At 37.5% G+C, this 11,305-nt stretch overlaps 1 pseudogene; it reads right to left on the minus strand.

Moving 5' to 3' along the window:
- Positions 1–3,145: 3,145 nt before the first annotated feature.
- On the minus strand, positions 3,146–4,338 carry LOC138916704 (olfactory receptor 5A1-like; annotated as a pseudogene).
- Between the last annotated feature and the right edge of the window lie 6,967 nt (positions 4,339–11,305).

Below are 11,305 nucleotides of genomic sequence, written 5' to 3' on the forward strand. Positions count from 1 at the left end.
TTACCATCCCCTCCTCCTCCTCTGTCTGACCGGGAACATACACCCTGGCCTGTTGCATGAGATGGAAATGAAATCCTGTGTTTAAGACATGATCTGCGCAGTCAATTTGTTACAGGTGTCTGGCCCACCCCAATACAGAGAGCTTGGAGGCGAGTGCAGAACAGGAAGACGGGCAGGGCCCCACACCGAGGGAGGAAGAGAAAAAGCAAAACAAAACACTTCCCACTTGTTATAAACCAATGTTGCCGCAATTAAAAAAAATAAAGTAGGGGCTGGCCCCGTGGCCGAGTGGTTAAGTTCTCACGCTCCGCTGCAGGCGGCCCAGCGTTTCGTTGGTTCGAATCCTGGGTGCGGACATGGCACTGCTCATCAAACCACGCTGAGGCAGTGTCCCACATGCCACAACTAGAAGGACCCACAATGAAAAATATACAAATATGCACTGGGGGCGGTCTTTGGGGAGAAAAAGGAAAAAAAATTCTTTTTTAAAAAAATAAAGTAAAAAACATTTTAAGAAACACTTCCCACTTAAAAGGGAAAAGAGTTAGAGGGAGAAAACTCCCCAGGCTCTTGCTCTCTGGAGTCATGTTTACCATGGAATTATTCCCCTGCTAATTTTTCATGCCCCACTTTGCCATGTCCCTTCTAATTCAATTCCACACTTCCTCATGGTCCTACTATGATCTCATGATTATAGCTTTTCTTTTAATGAACTTGGAATCATTTGTGGTGGAAAGGACCTAGTGATCATCTGTTTCAATACCATTAATTTCCAGGTGGGGACTAGAAGCCAGTGGATCTAAGAGATTTGCCCAAGATGACACAGCTGGCTGGTAATATAACCTGACAACAGTAAATTAGATATGTGGACACTTTTACAAAGCACTTTCATTTTAGACAAATACATACATGCACTTTCTCAAATACCTAACCTGAATCAATCATCTCAGCAGTCCTATGAGGCATACATGGTGTGATTTACTATGCATAAGTGAGGAAATCACAGCAAAAAGGAATACAATAAAACTAATTCATGATAGAGCCATGACTTATTGTGGTTAATACCATGGGCATTGGTGTCAGCCAATCTGGGTGGAATTCCAGCTTTCCATTTATTGGTTGTGTGACCTTGAGCAAATTAACCTCTCCAAGCCTAAGTATATATCACCTATTAAATGGGGCTAATAATAGTAGCTACTTCATACAGCAGTTTTTCATAGAATCAAATCAGATAATGCTCATAAAGCACTTAGCCTGTGAGGTACACAGCATGCCTCCCATTAATAGCAGGTTTAATTTGTGTGTTCTGAATTGGAGTTCTTTACAACATATTATGCTGCATTACTAATCCTTCATTAAAAAATATCTGTTTAAGATCATTCTCACAAACGTTTCTTGTCTTTTTTTTTTTTTTTTGGTGGAGATCATCTACCCTGCCATTACTAGGGAAACAGAGATGTTTTAGGAAGGTCTCATTCTTGGTTTGCTCTATTTCAGTTAATATTAATTCTAGAGAGAGAGTGGTGGGTGGGGCAATGAGTTAATTATTTAATTTAACTCTTCCTAATAGGTTAGTAGTCAGATATTCCCACAAGTAAGAACTGTAATAGATTAATCTTTTAAATTGAACAGATTCTTAAGATGTTTTTAAAAATATAACACCAAAAGTATAGAATTAGGGCACCCATTCAAACCATGGAGAGCATGTTTCTGGTCAATAAGAAGCATCTATGCTCCACAAATTAAATTTTGTGAGACTTAAGATGAATTGTGGCTACTCTGGGAAGAACATGGAAGACCTCAATATGCTCAAAGCTTCTATCTGTAAAATGTGGATAATTTCTCAACTGCCAACTTCATATGGTAATAGAAAAAAATCACATCCATGCAATTTAACTATATGAAGTGTAGAGTATTGTATAAATACTAATGTAATATATGTGAAGCTTACTATTTAAATTCTCCTCTAGGGGCCAGCCCTCTGGCCGAGTGGTTAAGTTTGTGCACTCCGATGTGGCAGCCCAGGCTTTTGCTGGTTTGGATCCTGGGCATGGACGTGGCACCACTCATCAGGCCACGTTGAGGTGGCGTCCCACGTGCCACAACTGGAAGGACCCACAACTGAAATATACAACTATGTACTGGGGGGATTTGGGGAAAAAAGCAGAAAGAATAAAATATAGATTGGCAACAGTTGTTAGCTTAGGTTCCAATCTTTAAAAAAGTAAAAAGTAAAAAAATTCTCCTCTATAAGTATATGTCCATTTAAATGTTCTTTAAATTCTCTTAGTTGGACTAGAGTCTACATCGTACCCCCAAGTAAACTGGCTTTGCTGCTCCCTGGTCAAACTTAAGGTCCAGGAATATTTGGGAGACTCAGATCTCTGGGACTCAGATCCTGTCTCCCTAGACACACCATGACAGCCTGCATTTCTGAGGTCTTGCATGGTCTCTGGTAAGCTACCATAGAGCAGGCTACAGGCCAACTATGACCAGAAGTTGATGACTTTGACTTCTTTCTAGCCTCTGAGAATCTCTCTAACTCTTGACCTTATTGTGCCCCTTCTTTCTACCATTCCTTTCACCCATACCTTTTTCAAAATTCGCTTCACAAGGAGGCTCAATGAGTAAGATGGAAGGAACAAGCTTATTTGGGAATAAAGCCAGATCAATCTTTCTTCTTCTCCTCTCCTGTCATATTTTATCTTTCTCTGTCTTTCCTTCAGTCTTTCTATCTCTCTCTTTCTGTGTCCCTCCCTCTCATGCTCACTCTCTCTCCCTCTTTGAGGTGGAGATTAAAAGTACTCATTTTAAAATAATTTTTAAGTTTCACAACTTGATTTTATACATTATTTTATTTTATTGAAATACATATAAAAGCTTAACAGTTGAAAATGAATAAAAGACATTTTAAAAATCATAGGAGAAAGACTGTGTGGATTCCTAGGTTCTTGTCTATCTCTGCATATAATGTCTATCAGAACCTCTGTTCTCAAAATATGGGGTTTACCTACGTGGGTATAATCCTGGGAACAAACCTTTTAAACTAGATTCAATGTTCATAACACTGCCTCAAACTGATCGCTTGGTAGTGTGAGCTAAATATGATGGCACCAGGAATCAAGAAGTGAGTTTTTCACTTCTCTCTATCTAGCTGTTGTATGACCTACAAAAAGTTCTTACATGTTCTTATCTCTATTTTCCTTATAGGGGAAATAACACCTGCCCAAATATTGTTTTTATGGAGATAAATGTGTTACTCTCTTTGTCATCCTCTTGAGGGCCTCTTTGATCTCCTTGTTCCTGAAACTATAGATAACGGGGTTTAACATGGGGATTAGGATAACATAGAACACTGACAGCACCTTGTTTTGCTTCTTGGAGTGGCTAGAGTTAGGATGCAGGTACATAAAGAGGCTTGTGCTATAGAAGATTGTCACAACTACTAGGTGGGAGGCACAGGTATTGAAGACGTTGGCACTACCTTTGATGGAAGATAGTTTCAGGATGGAAGCTACAGTGATTGCATGAGATAAGATGATTACCAAGAAGGAACCAAACCCAACAAGAATAGATTCGAGAGACAGAATCATTTGGCTGATGTAGGAATCAGAACAAGACAAAGAAATAATCTGGGTTACATCACAGTAGAAATTTGGAATGATATTGGGCCCACAGTAGTAGAGACGAAAGCAAGAAACTGTTTGAACTAAGCTACCAAGGAAACCACTCCCATAGGCCCCAGCAATCAACTTATGACAGAGGCCAGGAGCCATGATGCTCGAGTACTGCAGAGGCCTACCGATACCAACAAATCTGTCATAGGCCATGGTGGCCAAGATGCAGCATTCAGCCTGACCCATCCAGCACCCAATAAAATACTGGGTGGCACAGGCAATGAAGGAAATGTTTTTTTCATCTTTTAAGAAGTCTGAAAGCATTCTTGGGCTATTTGAAGAAGAATAACAGATGTCTAAAAATGATAGGAAACTGAGAAAAAAGTACATAGGCGTGTGCAGGTGGGAGTTCATCCTGATTACGATGATAAGACCCAGGTTCCAGATTAGAGTCATAAGGTAGATCCCTAGAAAGACTGGGAATAGTACACGCTGCACCTCTTTTTCATCTGAAAGTCCCAGGAGAACAAACGTGGACACAGAAGTCTCATTTCTATTCCTTTCCATGGACATGGTTAGTGTCATCTACTGACAAAAAGATGACAGATGGAAATTATTTCATTCTCAAAAAACAAAAACAAGTATTCTTCGTCTTTTTCCAGTCATGCAGCTGACTAAATATACAACTTAAATCATCATGTTGAGTTAATCTGTCTTCCACGCATGATTACTAAACTTAAATGAACAATTCCCTTCAATAAACATTCTCATTCTCTTTGGGGACAAAAGACAGTAAATTGGCATTATGAGTACATTATCCTCTGAAATGTCTTAATTTCATGTTTTAACTTCCTAGAATTCACAAATATCTGAGAATCAGAAATAGACAAAACTGGTGAAAACTGCTATCTCTCGATATGGTGAAACAAAAATTCTCCTCACACATGGCTCTGATGTTAATCAGTGCTTGAAGAAGTCCCTGAATCATGAGGCTTCATACACCAAATGAGGATGCTGGGGTACATGTCTTTTAAAATCTCCTTCGGGGGCAAGCCCTAGAGGCCTAGCGGTTACGTTCAGTGCCCTTCACTTAGGGTACCTGGGTTTGAATCCTAGACACTGACCTACACCATTCTTCTGTTAGAGGCCATGCTGTGGTACAGCCCACATAAAAAGAAAAAAAGGGGAAATATTGGAAATGGATGTTAGCTCAAGGCAAATCTTCCTCAGAAAATAAATAAATAAATAAATAGAATCTTTGGAACCAAGATTCCACTAAACTGTAATCAGGGAGGGTGGACTATCTTGTAACTGCCTTTCTGTTTTCATAAAACCATCTGAGATCTAAAAATAATGCCATAGAATAGTGGGAAGAGTCAGAGACAAGATATAGTTTGGAAATGGATGTGAGTTGAACAACTTAATGATTCTAGGAAAGCACCTGAGAAGTTAGATAAGATAAGTTTGAAAGAGCCATTATGCTCCTTTCTTTGCAGGTGCAGCTTTTTCTTTCTTCAAATCAGAGATACTTATAAGTTAAATTATCTAAGACAGCGACTCTTGATCTTCTTTGAGTCAGTGATACATTTGAAAATCTGTTACAAAGTCTGAACCCTGTACCCAGGAAACTGCAGCCACTTATCACCTCTGCATATGGTTTTATTGGATTCTCTGTCACCCTCAAGTCTATTCATGGTTCCTAGATTCAAGACTTCTGTAGAAGTAGAGTGATTTGAACTCATGTAAGGATGAGGATGCTTAGGCAAGGGATATGGGGATTAGAAAACTGAGGCAGGATTTCTGGAAGTCCTTTCTCTTTTTCTCCTTGGAGCCAGTCCAGAGAAGTTAAGCACTAAGTCTTCAGGCCAAACAGTAAATAACCAAAATAATATTTTTGCATAAGACACTGCATGCCCTCTTCAAGATGCAATAGCTGTCATCTCTTCAGGTGGTCATTAGAACATCTCCAGCACAAGTATATTTTTATTCAGATGAACTCAAACTAGAAAGAAAATCATGGGAAGCCATGAAACCTAGAAAATATATGTCACATGTAGCTGAGAGTTTTGTGTTTGCGTAAAGTAGAAGTCTTGGAGATTTCCCTGGAGAAAGACTGCAACATTAGTGGAATAAACTATGTCTATGAGCTACAAATACTTGTCAGTATTAGCCATCCAGAATGACTTTCTTTTCGCCAATCATTTCCCAGCCTTCTAGGACCAAAAATGAACAATATGAGAAAATCCCCATTGAAGCATAAGGCTGTAGTCTGAGAAGTGAGGCAGACGGGTTCATTTCCCAAAATTAGATCTGTCTTTGCTTCATGGTGAACTCTTTTGAAAAGTATTCTGAAGGAAGGAAGTTACTAATTAGAAAATAAATGCAAGATTTGAGATCAATGTGGAAGGAAAAATGGGAGCAGACAGAATATGTACAGTCATGTGCCACGTAACAACATTTCAGTCACCAACAGACCGCATAAATGATGGTGATCCTGTAAGACTAGTCCCATATAGCATAGGTGTGTAGTAGGTATACCAAGTAGGTTTGTGGAGGTACAGTCTATGATGTTCAGACAAAAACGAAATTGACTAATGATTCATTGCTCAATGTTTCCCCACAATTAAGTGATGCATGAGTGTATTGATCGTGCCAGACTTAGGTGTGGTTCTGTCCACAGTGAGACTGAATAGAAAGAGAATTTTGTGAGAACAGAGCAGAAAACTGCATTCTTCATCATCATCGCAGTCATCATCTTAACCAACAATCATGACAACAAAAAGACTGATTTTACATCTACGATATATTCTGTTCATCTTCTACTCACGGAGGTATTCACAGCTTCCTCTAATGTCCATTCATTCAATAAGGTAAACTTAAGCCTGATGTGCTATCTATCAAACACAGGTAATATTCTGAAATTGTCTTTATATTTCTAGTATATGCCTCTGGAACCACAATTAAATGTCTGTCATTGAATCTTCTTGCTCTACCCTCCACTTCACTCAAACATCCATTATTTGTATTTCTCTCCTGTGTTCTGTTTAATTTTTACAGATCTCTCTTCCAGATAATTTATTCTATCATAAGTTTTGCTAACTGGTTGTTTAATGCATCTGTTTAATTTCACATTTCAGTGATAATATTTTGTTTTCTCTCTAAAGGTTTCATTTTGTTCTTTTCCTGAGTGGTCATCTTTGATAGTCTCTTATTCTTTCATCATACTTTCCATAGCATCCATTATTTAAACATATTAAACATATTTATTTCTTATTAATATCTAATAATTTAACTACATAGTTTTGCAAATCTGATTTTATAGTTTGATGTTATAGCTGACTCTTAGCAAGGTATCTTGTATTTTTGTCTGCTTAGTGATTTTTTTTTAATCTTAATTTAGCATTTAAAAAAAATTTATCTGTGGGAATCACTGAGGCTTGAGTTTAAAATGTCTTCCTTCAGACATGCTTTATATTATTTCTGTCAGATACCTTAGGGGCAACACCAACACAGAATCCCTTTAAACAAAAATTTTGACTTGGTGTCTTTTGGTGTCACAATAGTCAAAGATATAAGCTGCATATCTACATGAGTAAGTGTATGAGATTAAAAATTATCAGAGGAAGGAGGAATGTTAGCATCTTAGCAGTAAAAGACAGTCCTTCTTTTTGTCCCACTTTTGTAAGAATGAATTAGACATCCATTCTTGAGCAAAAACACCCTGTGGGAGTTGTGGTATCCAGGGCCATAGACCAAGGGACCCAGGAAAAATCTTGCCTACCTGTGTATCCCATAATCAAACAGACCTCAGAATGGGCTGCAGAGCCAGCAGGAGTCAGTGAACCTACCTAAGTCCATCTGGGTTATGATCAGGTAAAGTCTGGAGAGTGCTGTCTTTGGCAGACACCCATGAATGAGAGAGACTTTGTGGAACCCCAGCCTTCTTGAGAGTGGAGTACAGTGAACTATTGGAACAGAAAAGAAGCATGAGTTGGTCACAGTGGGGAAGGTGAGAGGAGCATTCCAAGGACCACTCATTCAAGGCAACAATGCACAGTCTGAAATATTCAACGGTGGTGAACTATGCCACAGGGGAAAAGAACAGTGAGTGAGTGCCCAGCCACTTCAGTAGTGTTGGACACAGCTGGAGAAATCTGTGTCTCTAAAAAGAACCTAGTGCACTGAGACAGGTAGTTGGTGATGGAGGGAGGGGGAAGATCAGGAAATAAACAAATGACAATATCAAAAGACATTAAATGAGCATAGTTCCTGCCTACTGCACTCAGGATTTCAGCTGAAATCCTCCGTGAGCCTCCAGGAGTACCTCACCCAAGAATCTCCCCCCCAGATCAGTGGGAACCACAAGGCCCCAGTGCCAAACCCACATCTCTCCCCACTCTGCAACTGGCTTCTTGTGAATATTTCTAAGGGAAGCAGTGACAACAAAGCTGGTAAACTGGGTGGTCTCAGAAAAATAAACCTGGGTCTATGGCAAGAGAGAACACACAAACATGAGCTATAGCACTAGCTTTGAGAAAACAAATAAGAGGTTTCCAGTAGCCATCCTCGTGAATTGTAACGAGGAAGACACAATAGCCTAAAAATTCTGCCAACCATGGTAGCAAGCAGAGTGGAGCACATTCACCCATATAAAGTCAGAGAAAATCTCAGATATAACACCACCAGTGACAGTAAACCCCATAGGAAGGCAATTAGTAAAGATTTTAGCAGGTCTTTTTTAATTCAAATGTAAAAGCAGCAACCAAAACCTACAAGAAATATGAAATATCAAGGAAATATGTTGTCACCTAAAGATGACCATAATCTCCAATTTCAGAAGTTTAAAGGTACATAATTTTGTGACCAAGCTAATAAAGAATTCAAAATAGCTTTTTGAAGAATCTCAATGAACTACAAGGTAACTAAAAAGACAATAATGAGGTTAGGAGAAAAAAATGAACAAAATGATATATACACACACACACACACACATATATATATATATGTACTAAATAAACCAAAACCATAAAAAAGAAACAATTTCTGGCACTGAAGAATTCAATGAATGAAATGAAAAATGCAATAAAGAGCATTTGCAGTAAAGAAAACTGAAGGCAAATAAGTGAGCTAGAAGACAAGAAGTTTGAAATAACCCAGTCAGAGCGAGGCAAAGAAAAAAAGAAAGACAATAGAGCAAAGAAAGCCTATACAATCTATGGGATTTCATCAAAACAAAATTAAAAGAATTGAAGTTTGAAAGGAAAAAAGAGGAAGAAGGCAGATGAAAATTTATTTAGGGAATAATACTACAGACTTCTCAAACCCGGAGACACTTGGACAGCCAAGCTCACAAAGCTTATAGACCACCCAATTATTTCATGCCAAAAGACTTTCTCCAAGACATATTATAATTAAACTTTTAAAAATCAAAGATAAACACAAAATCCCAAAGGCAACTACGGAAAAATGATGGTAACCTACAGAGGAACCCCCATTAAGTTACCAGGAGTTTTCTCAGCCACATCCCACAGACCAGGACAAAGTGAAATGACATACTTAGTGTTGAAAGAATAAACTGCCAGTCAAGAATACTCTATCAGGCAAAGTTATACTTCATATATGAAGGGAAAGTAAAGAGTTTCCCAGAAAAACAAAAGCTGAGATTGTTCATCACCACTACATCTTCCTTCTAAAAACTGCTGAAAGGAGTTTTTTGAGCTGAAATGAAAAGACACTAATCAGCAACATGAAAACATACAAAAGAATACAGCACAGTGATAAAGGTAAATATAAAGGCAGACTGAAAAGACTAATTCTGTAATAGGATGGTGTGCTAACCACTAAATTGTAGTATAAAGACTAAAAGTGAGGAGTATTATATAATTATAGCTACTATAATTTGTTAAAGAATACAGAATATAAAAAGAGGCAAAAATAACATAACAATGTAAAACAGAAGAGTAGAAGGGTCCAGTTTTTGTAGAAAATGGAAGTCAAGCTGCTATGAGCTTAAAATGGACTGTTTTCCTTATGAGATTTCTATACAACCCTCATTGTAATCACCTAGTGAAAATCTAGACTAGGTTCACGAAAGATAAGAAAGGGGAAACAGAGCCTACCACCATGGAAAAAAACACATGTGCAAAGGTAGGTGCACACAAGAAAAAAGGAAACAATGGAAATACAAACAACTGGATAGCAATGAATAAGATGGCATTAGTAAGTGCTTACATATCAATAATTACAATAGATGTAAATGAATTGAATTCACCAAAAAAAAGGGCAGAGTCCTAGATAGATGAAAAATCAAGACCCAACTATATGCTGCCTACAAGAGGCTCACTAAGCTTTCATGAGACCCATAGGCTCAAAGTGGAAGAATGGAAAAAGATATTTCATGCAAGTGGAAAACAAAAGAAGGCAGGAATAGCTATATTTATATCAGATAAAATAGACTTTAAGCCAAATATTGAAACAAGAGACAAAGAAGGTCATTACATAATAATAAAGGGGTCAATTCATCAGGAAGACATAATAAATGTAAATATATATGCACCCAAAATCAGAGCACCTAAATATATTAACCAAATATTAACAGATACAAAGGGTGAAATAGACAACAATACAACAATAGTAGGGGACTTTAATACTCCTTTTTCAGAAATGGATAGATGATCCAGAGAGGAAATTCCCACAAAAATGTTCAACTTGAATCACGTTAGACCAAATGGATATAACAGACATTTATAGAACATTCCATCCAATAGCAGCAGAGCACACATTCTCCTAAAGTGCACAGAAAACATTTCCAGGATAGATCACATGAGAGGACACAAAATGTGTTTTAGAAAATTTAAGATTTAAATCATACCAAGTATCATTTCTGACCACATTGGCATGAAACTAGAAATCCATTAGCAGAAAGCTGAGAAATGAACAAATATGTGAAAACTAAACAGCACACTACTGAAAAATCAATGCGCAGCTGAGAAATCAAAAAACATCTTGAAACATATAACAATGGAAATAGAATACACCAAAACCAATACTATGGTACAAAAGCAGTTCTGAGAAGGAAGTTTACAGCAATAAATGCATACATTAAGAATACAGAAGGATCTCAAATAACAACCTAACCTTACACTTCAAGGAATGAGAAAAGAAGAACAAAGACCAAAGTGAATAGAAGGAAGGAAATAACAAAGACCAGGCTAGAAATAAACTAAATAGAGACCAGAAAAACAATAGAAATAATAAATGACATTAAGGGCTAGTTTTCTAAAAGATAAACTATATTGACAAATCTTTAGCTACACTAACAATAAAAGACAGGAGACTCCAATAAATAAAATCAGAAATGGAAGGGGAGACATTACAAGTGATAGTAAAAAATACATAAGATTATAAGAGACTGCTATGAACAATTACAGCCCAGCAAATTGGATAATCTAGAAGAAATGAATAACTTCCGAGAAATATACAAACGGTCAAGATTGAATCAGGAAGAATCAGAAAATCTAAATAGAAAAAAATCAAGTAAGGAAATTGAATCAGTAATTGAAAACCTCCTAACACAGAAATCCCCAGAACCAGATGGCTTCTTTGGCAAATTCTACCAAAAGTTAAAAAAAGTATTAATGACAATCCTTCTCAAACATTTTCAAAAAATTGAACAGGAAGGAATACTT

This window comes from Equus caballus, chromosome 12 (assembly GCF_041296265.1).
Source record: "Equus caballus isolate H_3958 breed thoroughbred chromosome 12, TB-T2T, whole genome shotgun sequence".
Lineage (NCBI taxonomy): Eukaryota > Metazoa > Chordata > Mammalia > Perissodactyla > Equidae > Equus > Equus caballus.